This window comes from Ursus americanus, chromosome 9 (assembly GCF_024610735.1).
Source record: "Ursus americanus isolate L20-20 chromosome 9, mUrsAme1.1.p, whole genome shotgun sequence".
Classification (NCBI taxonomy): domain Eukaryota; kingdom Metazoa; phylum Chordata; class Mammalia; order Carnivora; family Ursidae; genus Ursus; species Ursus americanus.
In genome coordinates this window covers 14,725,894-14,744,218 of record NC_142135.1, presented here as the reverse complement: position 1 = coordinate 14,744,218, position 18,325 = coordinate 14,725,894, and the positions used below count along the sequence as shown (strand labels likewise).

Genomic DNA, 18,325 nt, shown 5'->3' with positions numbered 1-18,325 from the left:
TTTATGAGCGGTGTGATTTAGGGCTAAGTAGCCTGTTTCCTCCCCTCTAAAATGAGATGCTAATACCTTCTTAGGGGTAAAGCGAGGATAAGCAACGTAATGCAAATAAAAGGCCCGGCCCATGGGGAGTGCTCCATAAAGCTGTGAGCTACCCACTTACTAATTCACCCAGGTGAACATCTCTCCTCGCAAGCCTGGCACAGGCACATGGGACAGTGTGGCAGAAGGAAGGGAGCTGGCAGAGGGTAGAAATGGGGGACACCTTTGTCTCAGGGGTGCTATGAGGAAGAGGAAGCAGAGAGGGAAACCAGAGGGCGGTGGGGTAGGAGGCACTGCGGGCAGGTGGGCTGCACGTGGGGAGCCACGAGAATGGGGGCGGGGGCAAGAAGGTGGCCGCCAGCAGTGCCCTGCACTCAGAGACATGGAGCAGTGTGTAGTCAGGAGACAGTCACCCAATTGATCACCCAAGGGTCGCTGAGCACCTAGGCAGCCATGAAAGGCTCCGCTCGGTCTCCTCCTGAGGGGGGAATGTGGCTGACCACCACCGTCTGCTCCTCTGGACTGATTCAGCCATCCATCCGTGCCCAGGGAACATGTTTGAATAATAGCTATTCGCCAGGCCTTCGTCTCAGCGTTTAAACTACTTATTAATTGGATCCTCATGGCAGTTGCGAGGTATGGATATTATCTCTGCTTTACAGTTGAGAAAAAAGAGGCAAAGCTATGATTGGTGCCCCGACCTGATCCCTGGGTCTGGTATGCCATCCCAATAGGAGGCCCTTTATTTTTTATTTATTTATTTTTAAAAATTTTATTTATTTACTTGAGAGAGAGAGAGGTAGGTCTGTGTGCCCCTGCTCGGCCCCCAGGACAAGCTCTGTCCTGGTCCCAGTCCAGCCTTCTTGTCCAGGGTTTCACTTTCTTGGTCTTTTTCGCACAGTGGGTGCAGGGTTAAAGCATATTGTGAAAACTGTGTCTCTTCATGGATCTTTTCACATAACATTTAATCGCTGGTAATGACTGTGACCCCAGCAGTCCTCATCTAGTGAACTTCAAGTTGGCATTTCAATTAGCTGTACTGATTGCTGGGTTTGGGCATTTCATATATTTGTGGGGTAGCTTAGCCTGAGAGCAGTCAGCTAAGGGACTTATTACCACAGTGCTTCTTGGGAGGAATAAATAACCTCATTACAGCTTCTTTTGCTCTGGTCGAGAGAAAGGAAGAAAAGTCGAATCTCTCAGGGCAGTTGTTTGCGGGGGGGGGGGGGGCAGGACTTGGTGCCCATGACTAAGTTGAACAAGCAGGAGGGTTTCCTCTGGCCCTTTCCCTCCCTTCCTCTCCCTTCCTCTCCTTCCCTCTCCTCTCCTCTCCCCTCCCTTGACTTGCCTCTTCTTTCTTCCTTCTGTTCATCATTTCTTTCCTTTGCTAAAGCCTTTGATGGAAATAACATAGTGACCTAGTGTCTCCAGGCCTCACAGGCTCATGGATATAGCTGGGGTCTCATTAACAGTTAAACTTGGAGCTTACACACACACACACACACACACACACACACACGCCCTCCCTGAAGTCCAAGTCCCCTCCTTCCCCAGGTATCCCTAGGAGAGCCCCACATGTCTCACAGGTGCTTACAAGCTGGTTTTCCTGTGGCATCTGCCGCATTCTTCTCTCCTGCTGGGGTGTCCTGCCAGGGCTCCGTGAGGCATTGGGGGGCAGTGTGGCAGCCCTGAGAGCAGGGTCTCTTGCTGCCCTGCCCAGGTTAGCTGCCCTGGGGTGGAGCCATCTGGAGCCCTCAGCACATTCAAGCATCTCCCAGGTTGGACCTGCCCCTGGACGCGAGGTTTAGACCCCATCTCGTCCTCCCATCCCTCTCTCTTCCCTTCTCTCCTCTGGGTGTCTATGCCTCACCTCCATCCTACTTCCCCATCTCCTGCCCCTTTCAGCCAGATACACCAAACCCCACCTGTGGTAAACTCAGGTGGACACCTAGGCCCCACCCAGGCTCACCTGGGACACGCTGTCATTTCAGAAAGAAGTCCTGAAATGGATGCTAATATTTCATTTTGCTGTAGCTGACTCCAGGATCTGCTCTCCATCAGGGTTACCACGATGCCCTGCTCTTTTCCTAAATGAACACCTGTGTGGTCTCTGGAATGAGCCTTGGGTTTAGTGGAGTCACAGGCCCTGATTTCAACCCTCTAGCACTTTAGGACCCTTTCCTGTTAGTTAATATTTTTTTCCCTTCATTTATCTGTAAATTCAGGAGTGTTAAATGAGATACTGTGAGTAAAACATTTTCCTGGTACATAATAATACCAGGGAAATAATAATAATAATAATAATTTTTTTCTTACCGACCCTCACTACACCACTTAAAAACATACAGTTGCCTCTGCTGTAGTAAATCTGAACTCCTTTCCCTGCCACCACCATGATGGGCCCCGTGGCCCCGTTCTACTTGCCTTGGCCTTTCCCACCTTCCTGCCCTGGCTGCTTTCATCTTCCTCAGTCTGTTGAGATGGAAAAATCCTCAGTTACGATTTGGACCAATGAGACCTAAGATTCAGTTCAGCCTCACTGTTTACTAGCTGTGTGAACTCGTGTGCTTCCTGGGGCTTTCTGTTGGCTTCCTGTTCCGGTAAACATCCTCCCAGAAGGAAACGGTGCTGTTCTGGTTATCTATGGCTATGGACAAACCACTCCACAACTAAGCAACAAGACATTGTTGGTCATGAATTAAAATAGCATGCAGTGAGGATAGCTCCCAGAGGTGCGGGGCTTTGGCTGAGGTGGCTCTAACTGCTACAGACATCCAGGTTGGCTCAATTAGATGCTGCCGGGTTCTTTGGTTCTTCCTCACTCTGCTTCTGCGGGATGTGAATGTCCAAGACGGCGCCTCCACTCATGTCTGACATCTGGGCTGGTATGGCTGGGACAGCTGGAACAATTCAGGCATTTTCTCTTTTTATATGGCCTGTACAACCTTGGGTTTCCTCACAATGTGGTGATTTCAGGGCTTCTCAGTCTTAGCATTATTGACATTTTGGGATGGACAGTTCTTTTTTGTGGGTGGTCGAGAATCAGATTCCAGCTTTCCTAATCTCCAGCTTTTATACATTTCACTGAGCTATACTTGAGTTTGAATGACTTATTGTTGAAAACATGGACTCAGTCCCAAAGGTCACTCAGTCTTGTATTTCTCTTCAGGACTCCTTTAGGAAAGCAAATGCCCGCTATGCCAGACATTATAACATTTAGCAATGCTGTAGAAGAGAATGTGAAAGGAGATTTATTTAAATGATACCGTGTACCACACACTATTTTGGGTATGTATATATATTCATACATAAATATACAAAAAAAATTAAATCCTGTTATGGTAATAATATCCTCATTTTACAGTTAGCAGCACTGAGACCCATATAGGTCAAGTGCCTTGCTTATCTTGGACAGGGTAGCAAAGATCTTGCAGGTATTGTCAGTATCATGAAAAATGTAGGGGTTGTGTGACCTAGCCCCAGAGCTGTTTTAACTCTTTCCACTCATACCACAATATCTGTTTTATTCTGTCCACTTGAAAGTCATGCATCTGTGTAACTTCAGCTTCTCTCTCTCCGTCTACCTAACAACATCTGGGAGCTTGGGAAAGGCTTTCTCTGATATTTATCATGCCCATGAGAGTCACTAGGCAATCAGTGGGTTTCTTTGCAGAGAGCAAAAGCACGCGGACAACTCAGGGGAGCCTGATGCCATATTTTTAGGGCACTTGTTTCTGTGCAGTTCTTGTTTCTCAGTGTTGATCATCATTGGTTGCAAATGGACAAGGGCTGTGTGTGAGGTTTGTGTGGATGTTCAGGACGTGCAGTCCCCGAGCCCCTGAGTGATGGGTGGTCATGTTTCTGGCATTTGACAAGGCTTAAGTATAGACATCACGATAGGTTGTCACTACAGGTTCGGTTCAAGGATGTTTTTATATGGAAAGGGGAGGGGTCCAGGAGAAGGAGTTTGAGTCGTGAAGAATGAAAGTTCAGTGTTTCGCCACATCAACTGCTAAATCGCACTTACACTTTCTCCAGATCCCCACAGACTTTAATTCCCAGTTTTTATTTGAAGACAACAATGTCAGTGTATGGATTGCTGTGACGGACTTTTTAATGTCTCTGAGAGAATACCAGGATATTCTAGTACTTCTGCCCCGGAGACTGTGAATCAGTAATTCCCTGACACCCAGCAGGTGTTCAAGAAATGTTGGTTAAGTGAATGAAAGAGCCATGGTTTGGCCTGGGAGCTGAAATGGTGCATTACAGGTGTTGACAGTGGACAATACAGTATATTATCAATTGTAACCCTCATTATTCCAGGGACTTTATGGTCCAGTCTCAAAGATAGATCGTTCCAGTAACAAAAAAGTAGCAAGAGCGAAAGTTATGAAAAAGTAATTCATATTCATTTTTTAACAGATTTTATTTATTTATCTGAGAGAGAGAGAGAGAGAGAGAGATTGAGAGCACAAGCAGGCAGAGCAGGAGGGAGAAGGAAAATCAGTCTCCTCGATAAGCAGGGAACCCAATATGGGGCTTGATCCCAGAACCCTGGGATAATGACCTGAGCTGAAGGCAGACACTTAACTGACTGAGCCACCCAGGCATCCCTCATACTCATTTTTTATTGACTTCCTCAGAGAACACTAGAGGGAAAGGGTCCATTTTATTCACTGAAACATCGTGTACTCTCCCTTCCCTTTTCTCTCCATCTGCTCAGACCTAGTGGCTGCTCTAGGGTCCCTCCAGGTACCATCCCCAAGGATTACTTCCTTGTAATTCTTAAGCAGCTTTGTGTCTCTCCCCACATCCCCGTTTTTTTTTTTTTTTTTTTTTTTAATGCAATTCTCCTTGGTCTCTTCCTTCTAGAGGACTCTTGGTTCTCTATAGGAGAAGAAGGGGACTGGGGAAACTAAATGAACAATTACAGGATTTTTCTTTGTGAGCAAAGGAGAGGTAAAGTCTATGAAGACTCACATGACAATTTTTATTCTATAATTGCTTCCTGCATTAACTTGTTTATTGAGCAAATATTAAGTAGCAACTGTATGTACAACAATTTTGTCATACATTCATAAACATAGAGTTTGTCTATTTTTGATTTTAATATCTAGTAGCGGATTACCTTCCCTTCAAAACTGTAGAAATTCATGCAATCAACTTGCAGAAGTGCTTGTTTCTTTGCATTTTCATCAGCTCTGGTTATTGTCTCCTCTTCAGTTGTCAGTCTGATGAGTTCCTTTGATTTGCATTTCCTGGAATATTAGTAAAAATGTTCTAAGAATATTTTCATACTTATTATCTATTTGGATTTTCTCACTAGTGATTTGGACTGTTTTTATGATTTTCCCATTTTTCTGATTGTTTTTCTTTTTGAATAATCAATTTTGTAGGTATTCTTTATGTATTAGGGGCATTAACCCTTCACTTATTAAATTTGTTGAATTAATGAGGATAATAGTAGCTTCTATAACAAATGAACCTCCAAATCTTGGTCCCTTAATATGATGGAAGATTATTTCTTGTTCTTCTAACAGCCCAGTGTGAGCGTTTCTGGTTTGCAGGTGGGCAGCTTTCTTCCAATTGGTGTTTCAGGGACTTGGATTCTTACCATCTTATGGCTTTTCCATCCATCATGGCTTTGGAGTCCTCTGCATGTAGCTGAAGAAAGGCAAAAGCAGGGTGGAGAATCCCTACCAACTTCTTAAAAGCCCTGGTCTAGAAGTGCCATACACCATTCATTGCTGATGCAACATTGATACAAGGGGGCTGGCTACGTTCTGGACTGGGCTGCTATCTCTCAGTGTGAATTTTTGGTAGGTGGCTAGCCATCTCTCTGCCACGCATGTTGTGGGTATTTATTTTCCATTCTAATACTTGTCTTTTGACTTTGCTTATTATATTTTGTCATAAAATAATAAAGATTACAGATTGATCTCTGTCGGTTTATCTATCATCTATCCATCTAATCTTTCTATATTGCCACCTCAAGGTTATACGCATTTCTCCTGACATTTCTTAATGCATCTGTAATATATATTTCAATATGGTATGAGTCTGTTTTTTTTTAAACCACAGTTTTTCCAGTGAATTAAGTTGCCCTTTTTTGGGTCATATATTGTTTCTTTATATATTAACCCCATCCTAGTCTCTATTCAATGTCACACATTTGCTTGTCTAGTGTTATGGAAATATCAGACTAGGCTGACCACAACGGATTTATAGTAAGTTTAAGAATGGCTTCATCAAGTCTCTCATTACTATCATCTTAACTATTAGGTTATTGGGCTTTCTCTTTAAATAAGTTACTCTCATCTTTCTTTTTTTTATTTTATTAAGATTTTATTTATTTACTTGATAGAGAGACAGAGAGAGCACAAGCAGAGGGAGCAGCAGGTGAAGAGAGAAGGAGAAGCAGGGTCCCTGCTGAGCAGGGAGCCCGATATGGGACTCGATCCTGGGACTCTGGGATCATGACCTGAGCTGAAGGCAGACACTTAACCAACTGAGCCACCCAAGTGCCCCTACTCTCATCTTTCTTAGCCCCAGCTTCTGTCTTTCAGAAACAAAAATAAAAATATTTTCAGATTGCTGTGGTAGGTTAAAGAGGACCACAGATTCCTTGACATTTCTCCTGTTGAGAAATGGGGACTATGTTTCATCCCCTTGAATCTGGAGAGACTCTGTATTGCTCTCACCAAGAAAACAGGGCAGAAGAGGTGCCATGCAAGTTTCTGGGCCCAGACCTCAAGAGAATGGCAGCATCTACTTCCTCTCTCTTGGAACATTTGCTTTTGGAGCCGCTGTGTAGGAAATCTGACTATCCCAGGGTCACCATGATGTGGAAGTCCAAGCCACGTGGCAGGATCCTGGATGGTGTGAAGAGGGAGAAAGAAACAGAGAGAGGCCAAGGAACATCAAAGTGCCAGTGATGTGATGAAGAGCCATTGTGAAGTGAATCCCTTAGCCTCAGTCACCCCAGCTGGTGGCACGGAATCTGAGATGAACCTCCAAGCTGAGCCCCACCCCCACCGCAGTTCCTGGAACACAACATTGTAAAAACATAAAATGGTTTTAGGCCACTATGTTTTGTGGTAGTTTGTATGTGGCATTAGATAATCAGACAAGTTGGAGATGCCATATCACACGTGGAGTGCCCTGTTCAGGAAATAAGGTAGCTATTACTGCCATTAGCGTTATAATTTCTCCTGGAGGAGATCACAAGTACTTTATTTTAACCTTTTCTCTTTTCCAGCAGTCAGCTTCAATGCTGGCACCAGCCGTTGTTCAGAACCTTCATGCTGAGCTGTCCATCAACTTAGTCTCTAGAATATATGGGACGTTTTGGCATGGCACATGGTGTGCCTGGGGGTCTTGGGCCTCCTTGGACCATCTCCAACTTCTCCCCTGTCCTGACCTCCCTCTACTTGCTAAAGTCATCCTTTCTTCCATTCCAGGAAGAAATGGTTTATCCCAGAACATAGCATGTGGATGCCCTGAACTTTTTCAATGTTGTCTTTCTGTCTCCTTTCCACATTGTTTTTTCCCAGCCTGCCACTCCCTGTAAAACCCGACAAGGTCTCCCCTATTATCTCCCAATTGTTAACGCCAGTCACCTCTCCACGCACAGCCCTGTTGCCCTGTCGCTATGAGCCTTTCCTAAGTGTTCTAGCTCATGTGCCTCCCTTCCTCCTCCGAATTTCTTCAGTGCTTTTATTTCTACTTCTTACATGTATTAAATGCAGGCTGATGGGGCACCTGCATGGCTCAGTTGGTTAAGTGTCTGACTCTTGATTTGGGTTCAGGTCATGATCTCAGGGTCCTAAGATCAGGCCCCATTTTGGCTTCATGCTGAGTGTAGCGCCTGCTTAAGATTGTCCCTTTCCCTTTCCCTTTGCCCTCCCTGTGATCTCTGTCTCTTTCCCCCTCTCTCTCTCTTTCAAAAAAATATAGGCTGAACTGGTTGCCTGACCAAGTCATGTCATGCCGCTTATTCCTTCATTCAACAAATATTTATTAAGCCTCTATCACATGCCAGACACTGTTCTAGTTGCTGGGGGATATAGCAATGCAGAAAACAGAAAAAAATCCTGTCTTAATGCAGCATAAATTCTTACGTGAAGTAACAGATGTTGGATAAATAAATATGTTACATAACATGTTAGGTGATGACAAGTGTAGCAGAGAATTAAACGGGGAAAGCAGAGAGATAGAAAGGAGTTGGACCTTTTTTGGGGGTAGGTGTTATTACTTTTATGAACTGTTAATTATAAAATAAACCATAAAACTAAATTTTACCAAAAAAGCCTTGTAATCCAGCATCATGACTAGAAACTAATCACCCCAGCTCTTTTGAGATACTCCTGTCACATAGTAGGTGATAAGCATTCTTTTCTTTTCTTCTTCTTTCTTTGAAATCTTAAATATTGCCATGGGCTGAATGCTTATATTCCCCCCAAATTCATAGGGTATTGCAATTTTAAGTAAGGTGATTAGGGAAGAACTCACTGGGAAGGAGACTTTAGGCAAAAACTTGAATGAGGTGCAAGAGGGGCTGATGTGACTATCTGGGGCAAGAACATTCTGGGAAGAAGAAAGAACAAGTGCAAAGGCCCTGAGGCAGGGCTCAGTTATGAATGTGAAGGAACAGCAAGAAGGCCTGACTCTCTGTCAAGTCCTGGAGGGCTAGAATCATCTGTTATGTTTCTTGTGTCTCTCCCTTAGCACTTAACTCAGGACTGGGTACCTAGTAGATATGGATAGAAACACAGAATATTAGAGCTCAGGAGTAGTTTCTAATGTTTCTAATTCCCCCATTTTGCAAATGAGGAGCCTGAAGTCCCAAGAGTGAAAGTGGCTTGCCCAGTTGTCCACACCTCTACTGTTTCTGCCCCTGTGGTTGCCACTGCCACCGTGATTACTATTACTATTACCACTACTGTTAGTATAACTCAAATCCCAGGGCCCTACATAATTTCTCATGTACACTGCCACATTCAAAGAAACATACTTCAGTAAGGAAAAGGTATTTACAAAGCAGTTATAAGTGTTACCCATATCCCTTGAAGAACATGAATGAAAATCCATCTCAAAATGCAGAGCCATGTCCTCCTCCCTTCCTTTCTCGGCCTCTCATCCTCTCGTTCCCCATCCTCCTCAAATCCTTTTCTTTCTCTGCCTTTGATCAGGTATTGGCCTTTCTCTCTCTTGCCTCTTCCTTGGTTTCTTTGATTCCTTTCTCCCCATCCTCCCTCTTTTGTATTAAAACAAACAAATGCCCAGAAGGCAAACAAAGATAGAACAGGGCAAGGGATGGGAAGGAACTAAATGGGCATTGGAAAAGTCTGTTTAGTTGCCAAGAGAAGAAAGGGCTGGGAACCTACCTTGTCGGTGTTTGTCTTTGTCAAACTGCTATTATTTCTATTTCTACTGGTACTGTTGACAACCCTGATCACTTGTATTCCATTTCTTATTTTACAAGGAATTTGTATAGCCAAGATTTAACTGGAATTGGAACCCACATGTGGTGAAGGCCAACCCTCCATTATTTCCATTACATGTTGGTTGAATGATTGAGTGAGAAAATGAATGAAGTGAGGGTCCTTGCCAGTTTATATAGCACTTCCCAATCAAGAGCAAAGAGGAAGTAACTTAATTTTCTTCCTCGTGCCTTTTTAATACCATGGCTGACCATGTGCTTATTATTTGCTGGCATGAAAGAAGTACATATGAATAAGCATAATAAGAGAACAAACAATCTCTGTTGAGAAACCCTGATGGTTAATTTCATGTGTCAGCTTGACTGGGCCATGGCCTGATCACATATTTGGTTAAACATTATTCTGGGTGTACCCATGAGGGTGTTTCTATTTGAGATTAACATTTGAATTGATATACTAAGTGAAGCAGATTGCTGTCCCCAATATGTGGACCCGAATAAAACAAAAAAGAGAATTTGCTCCCTCACCTGACTGTTTTTGAGCTGCTACATCGGTCTTCTCTTGCATTAGGACTGGAACACACATCATTAGCTTTCCTGGTTCCCAGGCCTTCGGACTTAGATGGGAACTATACCACCGGCATGCTGTGTCTCCAGGTTATAGACAGCACATCATGGGACTCCTTAGGCTCCATAATCGTGTGAGCCAACTCCTTTAATAAATCATATATGTATAGAATACGCATGTATATGATATATATGTATATATGTGTATAGGGTTTACACATATACCATATATACACACACATACACACTTACATATATATATCCTATTGGTTTTGTTTCTCTGGAAAGCCCCGACTAATAACAGAACCTTTTTATATATTTGTATATACATATGTGGAAAATGAATGTATTACAGAGCTAATGATGAACTCTAGATGGGTAGAACTGGATTCAAATCCTGGCCTTGCACTCACTGACTGTGTGACCTCAGGCAAGTTGCTTCACCTCCCCAGACTTTAGCTTCCTTTCCTGCTAAATGGATATAATAAATATCTCACTCCTCGCTGCTACCCAATGTCCATCTGCCCTTTGGTGCTTTCTAACCCAAATCCACCTTCATTATATAATTTGTCCTCTGCACAGCCATAGGTTTCTCTGTTAATTGCTATGGAACATGGAATGCATTTCTGGTCAAGGTGACATAGAGCTATTTCTGTGAGATACTTATGTCTACATGTGAGGCTTGGAGCTGTGGTGACCTTCTTGTGACCACAAAATTCAGGCTGCCTGGGGATGGCAGAGAGGTTGATGTGATCACCACTGAGTTTATCAATTGTGAAGTTGCCTACCTCTGGACTTCCTGTTATAACTTCCCTCTGGTTTAAACCAGTAGAGCTGGGATTTCTGTTTCCTGAGGTTGAAGGAATCCCAAGTGATGTACTTGGTTGTGTTGTGGTGAATATTAAGTGAATTAGCCTATATAAAACACTTCACACACTGTTTGGCACTTAGTAAAGAATCAATAAATGCTCGCTTTAATAAGAAAATATGAATAAATCCATTATATCTGTCACCAGGAATAGCCTAAAGTATAATTCATGTTTCACTTGGTTCTCCAGAAGTTCTTACAAGACAGAAAAATAGAAGAGATGGAGACCAGCTGCTATGTAGAGAAAAGTTGACAGCTTTTTCTATATTTATGATAATTTCCTCAGGCTAGATTCCCAGAAGTGGTATAGCTGGGCACAAGCATTTTAAATTCTCTTCACACATATTGCTAAATTGCTCTCCCAAAGGTTGAGCCATTTGACGCTACAACCAGCGATATCGGTACCTGCCTTTCACCTTATCTTGGTCAATATTTGGAATTATTATTTAAAATGATTTTTTGTTCCTGGTAGGCGGCATGTGGAATCATCATTTTAATCTCATTTCTTTTGACTAGTAGTAAGTTTTAAAATTCTTACCTAGGCGTCTAAAACCTTCTGGGTCTGGTTGGGATTTAGGAGTGCTTTCCAATACGGGAAGTGGGAGTCTGGAAGGGAGCTCATCCCCATCTCCCAGGATTTACAGTGGTTTGCTTGTTTGAAGTAATTAAAGAGCTTGAAATAATTTGCCTTTGTAGTATCTGGATCATCTAGGATTGCATGACTATGTTTTTCCTGAACCCTGTGAGTCCTCTTCCTAAATGGGAACAGAAAAAGGACATCAATGCTAAGAATAATGTCTTATTACTGGGGCTGCCCCTGAGGTGTGTAGGGGCCCTGGAAGATATTTTTTACAGGACATCTGTCTAAACAATTTGAGTCGCCCCAAGTCAACATATTAGTATCATTCTGGTAGCTAAATGTTAGATGATTCCCACAAAAGAATATCACGCTGGCCATTCAGAGCAATCCTCTTGCCAGGCCATCCTCCTGGAACCATAGTCCAGCCATTAGGCTCTTGAGCAATTTTGTTTTTTAAAGATTTTATTTATTTACTTGAGAGAGAGAGAGAGAGAGACAGGGCACACAAGTGGGGGTGTGTGTGTGTAACAGGTAACAGAAGGAGAGGGAGACACAGACTCCCCGCTGAGCAGGGAGCCTGATGTGTGACTAGATCCCAGGACTTCGGGATCATGGTCTGAGCCGAAGGCAGATGCTTCACTGACTGAGTCACCCAGGTGCCCTTCCTGAGCAATTTAATAAGCACAATATCTGGAGCTCCATGGGGCATCTGTCAACCCCACGCATTCAGCAGGAGTGAGAATAGAGAGTTAGAGAGCATCTCTAAAGGAGGAAACAGAGCCCAGGTCCGGGCTTGGCACACCCTGCCTGATGGCACTGCTAGCCCAAGACCCATTGTAGGTACCAGAAGTGTCTTTACAAAATCACGAGGAGAACACTCTAGCTCACGTGGGCCCCCTTGCCTGGCTTTAAGGGGTACTTACAGTTATCCGTACACTAACAGCTAATTATAATTCTGCTTTTCCCATGTACTAGGCCCTATTCTAAATGTTTTCCATTGAGGTAGGTATTACTATCATCCTATTTTGTAGGTGCAAAAGTGTGCTTTTGATGCTAGCAGATTGTCCTGTGCAGTCTGATGTAAAGGCTGGGCTCTAGCCAGCTCTGCTACAGTGCCTTAGCTCCAGAATGAAGGCCCCTCCAGACTGTTCATCTCCATCCAGGAGTTCCCCCTTCTCCTTGCCTGTTAAATCTCTTCTACTTCCAGAGGTTCTCACATCTGTTCTTTCCCATTAAGTGTCTGACTTGCATCTTTACCTGATGCTACCTAACACATCGATGACCCCCATGCCAGCCCCTTTCTTTGATGGCATTACACACCACAAATGTCTTCCCACATCCAAAAAGATCTTTTCGAACAACACTTGATTATGGTTATAGAACGTATTTCCTTGCAGTAGGCTGATTCTGAAATTTCTACCGAACAGCAGGGTCACACTCACAAAGGACCACTACCCATGTATGCAGGCCTGCTTAGCATTTTGGATTTTGAATAGCTGCCCCAAGAGCTTTGAAAAATGTTTTCCCCCTCCATTATTTTCCAAGGGAAATGTCAGATCAACATATGATTTTGAAAGAAGCATCTCTAAATTAAAATGCAGTGTAATTGACAATTGTGGGTCCCTTCCATGACTCCAAATCTTATTACAAGATAGTCATTCAGTCTTTTACTTGCTAGGGTATACAAAAATGGTATATAAGTAGCAAAAGGAAAATTTTTGAAGTCTGCAGTTATTTCTAAATTGCTACATTTCCCCCTTAAATTTTAAACATAATGTTAAGGTGTGCTGCCTGATTCCTCTCCTTCACACCCTACAGAATGTGTTTGGTAAATATATACAGAAAGTGAATTTGACAGTATATGTATCATATGTGTATGCATATTATTTTGATTTTCAATTTGTAAATACATTAAACTAATTGGACTGTTGGTCCACCATTGGTCAGAAGAGTCTGAGTTATACAGGGATCGATAAGAAATTTGTCATTCTCTTATGAAAGAAGCCTCATTTTAATTGTTTTGCATTGCTAAAGATGGTGAGCAAGAGAACCAAAAGCAAGAGAACCATTCAGCCACAGGGCGTGCAGTTTGAATATTTTACATCTGTAAATGGGATTCCTTTTGGCATCTTATCAGAACACAATGAATTTGATTTTGGAGAGGCGGGAGATCCTATACACCATTTTCCTCATAACAGAAACATCTATTGTGTGACCCAACGAGCGGGTTTGAATTCTTCTAGCTCATGGTTCAATCTTCAATTGTCAAACAGTTATACTTCCTCCAACTTTTGACACTTCCATTTTATGCGATTCTATTGAAAGGGAATTGTGGTGCCTAAGATTTAATTTAAACCTGTTTATTGAAATAAGCAGATACTGTGAGGGCCAGTAGTCTGAATCCTTGAGGGCTGAGATGGTTGAATTTGGAAAAATATAAAGATTTAGCAGGGGTGCAATAAGCTGGGAGAATTGACCACAGCAGGGAGGGAGAGCTATAGAAAAGGGGGACTGGTATTTTATTATCGGAGTCCAGTCTGAAGTACTCTTAGGGGACTAAAAAGGCTTCTTTTTTCTTTCTCCCACGCAAAGAACAAAATCAGGCCCGATGCATCCAAAGGGCACAGGAAGCAGATTGCATCTTGATCCAACAACGAGCTTCCTATCAGTTCTATGCATTCCGTTATAGAATGGGCTGCCTCAAGGAGGTAAGTAGTCAAACTCACCACCCACAACAGCTCCATAGGGTAGGTAATGTGACGACACTTACCTGGCAAGAAATCTGAGGTTCAGAGAGGCTATGTGGCCAGTGTGGAGTCACAGTAAGGGCTGGATTTTGAATCCGCGTCTCTCTGACCCCAAACCCTTTGATTTCTCTACCATACCAATACCTGTTCTATAATCGCCGTGAGGTCCCCATCATGGGAGGCCTCCAGGCAGAGACAGGTTGGTAGGAGAAATTTGTACGCTGGGCAGAAATTTATGCCGAATGATCTTTCAGGTCACTTCTCTTTCCAAGGTCAGTGATTCTATGATCTTGTGACTCCAGCAGTCTCCTCCTTGGGAAAGGAGGAGATGCAAATTTTAATACCAGCTCAGAGACTTTGCCCTTTTCAGCTACTTCTCTGGCTCAGTCCCCCCTGTCTCAGGGATCCCGTACGTCATGCCTAGGTCACCTTCGGCACTTACCAGACTTGACTCTATTTAATTTGTGCTCGTATCTGCCTCTCCCGCCAGACGCCCACAGATGTTAGGAGTCATCTCCGGGGATCTTTTCCTTCTCCGGCGGCAACCTCCCCACTCCTAGAAAGCAGCCCAGTGCCTGATACTTTAGTGTTCTTGGAATAAATGAATGGGTATGATTCATGTTGTTAAAGCACCTTTTACTATCAAGCTGGGGATATTGTAATAAGTTCAGAGAAAATGTAGCTATTCCTTTCAAAGTAATGACTTCAAATAGGGAGATGGCACGATAGGTATGGGAGTTGTGCAAAATGACCATTGAGTGTATAATTATAAATGATCCTAAAGCAACAAATGAGGTGTTCATCTATAAAAATTAATATGTTGACATCAGAAAGACTAAGCTGAGTCTCTACAAGTGTAGGGAAAATTAAAAGATGAGTTTAGGTATGTTCAGAGTGGGAAAGATTGCAGAGCGTATATATTCCTAGAGTTTGGGTCAAATGGTATGGTAACATGGCAGAGGGAAACAGGTGTATTCATGCCTGTTTTACTTTTACTTTTTTTTTTTTTTTTTGTGGTCAGCCTCTCCATTTTTCCATCCAACCTCCTTTTCTAGGAGTTTTCCATATCTTTGACCAAATGGGAGTTGTCATAAAAACATAACTTGACTTGGTTCCCTGGCCAGGTTGACTGGTCCAGTTTTGGACTGCTTACTTAGGCTTGGCCAACGAATCCTTCCATTAGAATTTCTGCAATTGAGGCAAAAGAGATTTTGAGGGCTGTCACTTCCAGGTGACCAAATCCATAAGACAGAAAATGTGGGACCATTCAGTGATTCTGTGTACCACGAATATAAAAGCCTACCTTATAATGGTAAAAGCTAGAGGCACCATAGAGAAAGGAGCAGGGGTAGAAACCAGTAAAGCAGTATGGGAGTCTGGGCACATTCCAGTCTGTGGTTCTAGTGTGTTCAGACCCTGTTACACTCCTGCTCTTCTCCTTTACATTGATTAACCTCGTTATTTCCTTCACATAAGGAAGTTAGAGTTGGTTCTCCGTTACTTACATCAGAAGAGGTCTAGCAAATATGGCCACTTATCCACCAAGATGAATGGAATCAACTGGAAATATTAGAGACCCCCCATGTGGTGAAGCCGCAGTAGGTAAATGAAAGCACCCCGGTCACCCCGCCAAAAGGGCTGAAAATGTTCAAGTGTCTCAGCCCAGAGTACTTTCATTGCAGGGCATCGAGGGTGCTTGTCAGCAGATCTCTCCATCAGCTGTCTTTCGGGAATCCTGGAGGATGTGGCAGGAGTCAGATAACGGGAGATAGAAATGTATTTCCTAAGAGGATACTAAATGAGAGTTTCTGTACCTTCTTTGTATCCCAATTTATATACTGTGGCCCTTAGTTACTTTCTTAGTACAATACAGGTACTATAACACACCACTGCCTTCCCCATATGCCCTGGAGATCCCACCAGATATCAGAAAGTGCTTTGTACACCCGTACTTTCCCTAGAGAGGCCAGGGATTATTATCATCATTAAGCTGGCTAAAGTAATAAACAGAAAGCCGTTGATAGCCGCTTTTATTAGTGGGTTAGATACAGGTAATAATTATTAATGACAACATGTTTAGCACTACACTATACTAAATATTGATTAATTGCCAACTGTAAAATCTAAATTAGCTTTTTTCCTCCTTGGATTAAGGTATTCTCCTGTGTAATAGCAAGTTTACCAGGGTTAGCGTTATGAGACGTTTTCTCAAGATTAAAGAAAATCTTGTAAAATTTGTAGCGCGAGGGGCGCCTGGGTGGCACAGCGGTTAAGCGTTTGCCTTCGGCTCAGGGCGTGATCCCGGCGTTATGGGATCGAGCCCCACGTCAGGCTCTTCCACTATGTGCCTGCTTCTTCCTCTCCCACTCCCCCTGCTTGTGTTCCCTCTCTCGCTGGCTGTCTCTATCTCTGTCGAATAAATAAATAAAATCTTTAAAAAAAAAAATTTGTAGCGCGATAGGTTGCAAACACTAGCATAGCCCTGAAATAAAGCAGACCATTTCCTCCTCTACAGACTTCTTCAGCCACTTCTTCCGTAAAAAAACAAGCTAACTCTTTTGCATGGGGGAGAATAAAAATTCAGAGGGGAGACGGAAGGACTATGTAGTATGACATCATGGAATTTGGAAGAGGAAAAAATTGGGGGAATGATCTCAAAAACAACAAATGCAGCAGATACAAAGACAATTTGTAAATTAGAGAGATATGCAATCATTAAGACTTGGTGATCCTTGCTATTTGTGTCCCATCTCTCTCTTTTTAAATCCCTATTGACAGTTACCAAAGTCCAAGTCTCCATGAAATCTTCCTAAATTACTTCAACTATCTCCTAATGGTCTACCAGCACCCCCGCGAATTTAGTGAACACTCCATCTCCGCTCTAGAACTTTGGCGTGGAGACAGATGATGGGGTGTTGCTGTCCACCTATCTCCCTTATCTCTGCCTTCTATCTTTTTCCATCTTTCACTGAGATGAGAAAGGACAGGCATCTCCAATTCTTCTCACTTCTGGACTGAGACCTCCCTTATATAAGTGTAATGTCAACCACACAAGGATGACTCCTGATATGTTAAAGGAGGGAGATAAAGACATTCAGGAAAATTTCTTTCTTGACAGAACCTACATTTCAGTACCATTGTCTGGTTTTAAATTCTAGCAAGAATAATTCCTCCCTTTCTCCTTGAAGTCTTATTATAATTTTCTCACTTCTACCCCAGGTGCATTTAGATTGGTGACATAGATTACGTACGCAGAAATGCAAAAGAGAAAAGCCCATTAATTGCTTTAAAATATTAGACCAATGATTATCCTTGTTTTATGGAAGAGGAACCCGGCTCAGACATGTAAGTGACTTTCCCAAGCTGTTGAGTTAGTAAGTGGCAGAAGCAAGATTGAAATCCCAGGAACACGCCATTTTCAAGGGGACCCCACAGAATGCTGAATGGAGAAGGAATTTGGAGTTCCAGGAGAAGAGGAGTAATGATTTTAGAAAAGGGCAAGAAGCTGGATGGAGGGAGAAGGGAGATGAGGCAAGAGGCAATGAATCCCAGTGTATACACCTGCCCCCCACTCCCCATGGTTGCTGGCCTCTGCAACAATTTAGGTTTTAGGTTTGCTGGCATCACTTCCATGTAAATATCTCCTTGGCCTCCTCTTCCTGCCCCATAAATTGTGCGGTGCATTTTATGATGTGTGAAAATTCTTTGTGCTGAGTGATTTTTTTTTTTTTTTTTGGTGGTGAGAAGGAGAGCTATAAAAGGAGCTAAGCTTTCCATCCCAGTGGGCCCCTTGACCAAGGCACAGAGACAGCCTAGGCAGAAGTAGGAGGTAGAGTAGGTCATGATTTTGGAGTGAGACCTCCGGAATCATTTGTAGAAGTTTTGTGGGAAGGACTTAAGCTTACAAACCCAATGGAATTGGAGTTTGAGCTCATTTTATCCAGCTCACTTCAGGCAAGTGAGCACCAGCTGACCTCTGGGTTATATCTGTCCTATCCCCTGCACCATATATTCCTGAGGCATGAGGACCAGACTGTCTTTTACTTTCACGTTCATTATTGAAGTATAGTTGACACACGATA

General features: G+C 43.1%; 1 long non-coding RNA gene across 2 annotated transcripts in view; it reads left to right on the top strand.

Moving 5' to 3' along the window:
* Nucleotides 1-18,325, top strand: part of LOC148109418 (uncharacterized) — a 34,400-nt gene that overhangs the window by 6,140 nt on the left and 9,935 nt on the right. For both annotated transcript variants that reach the window (XR_015725706.1, XR_015725707.1), the window contains exon 3: nucleotides 14,089-14,204. This is a non-coding gene — a long non-coding RNA (uncharacterized LOC148109418). The remainder of the gene's footprint in view (nucleotides 1-14,088; nucleotides 14,205-18,325) is intronic.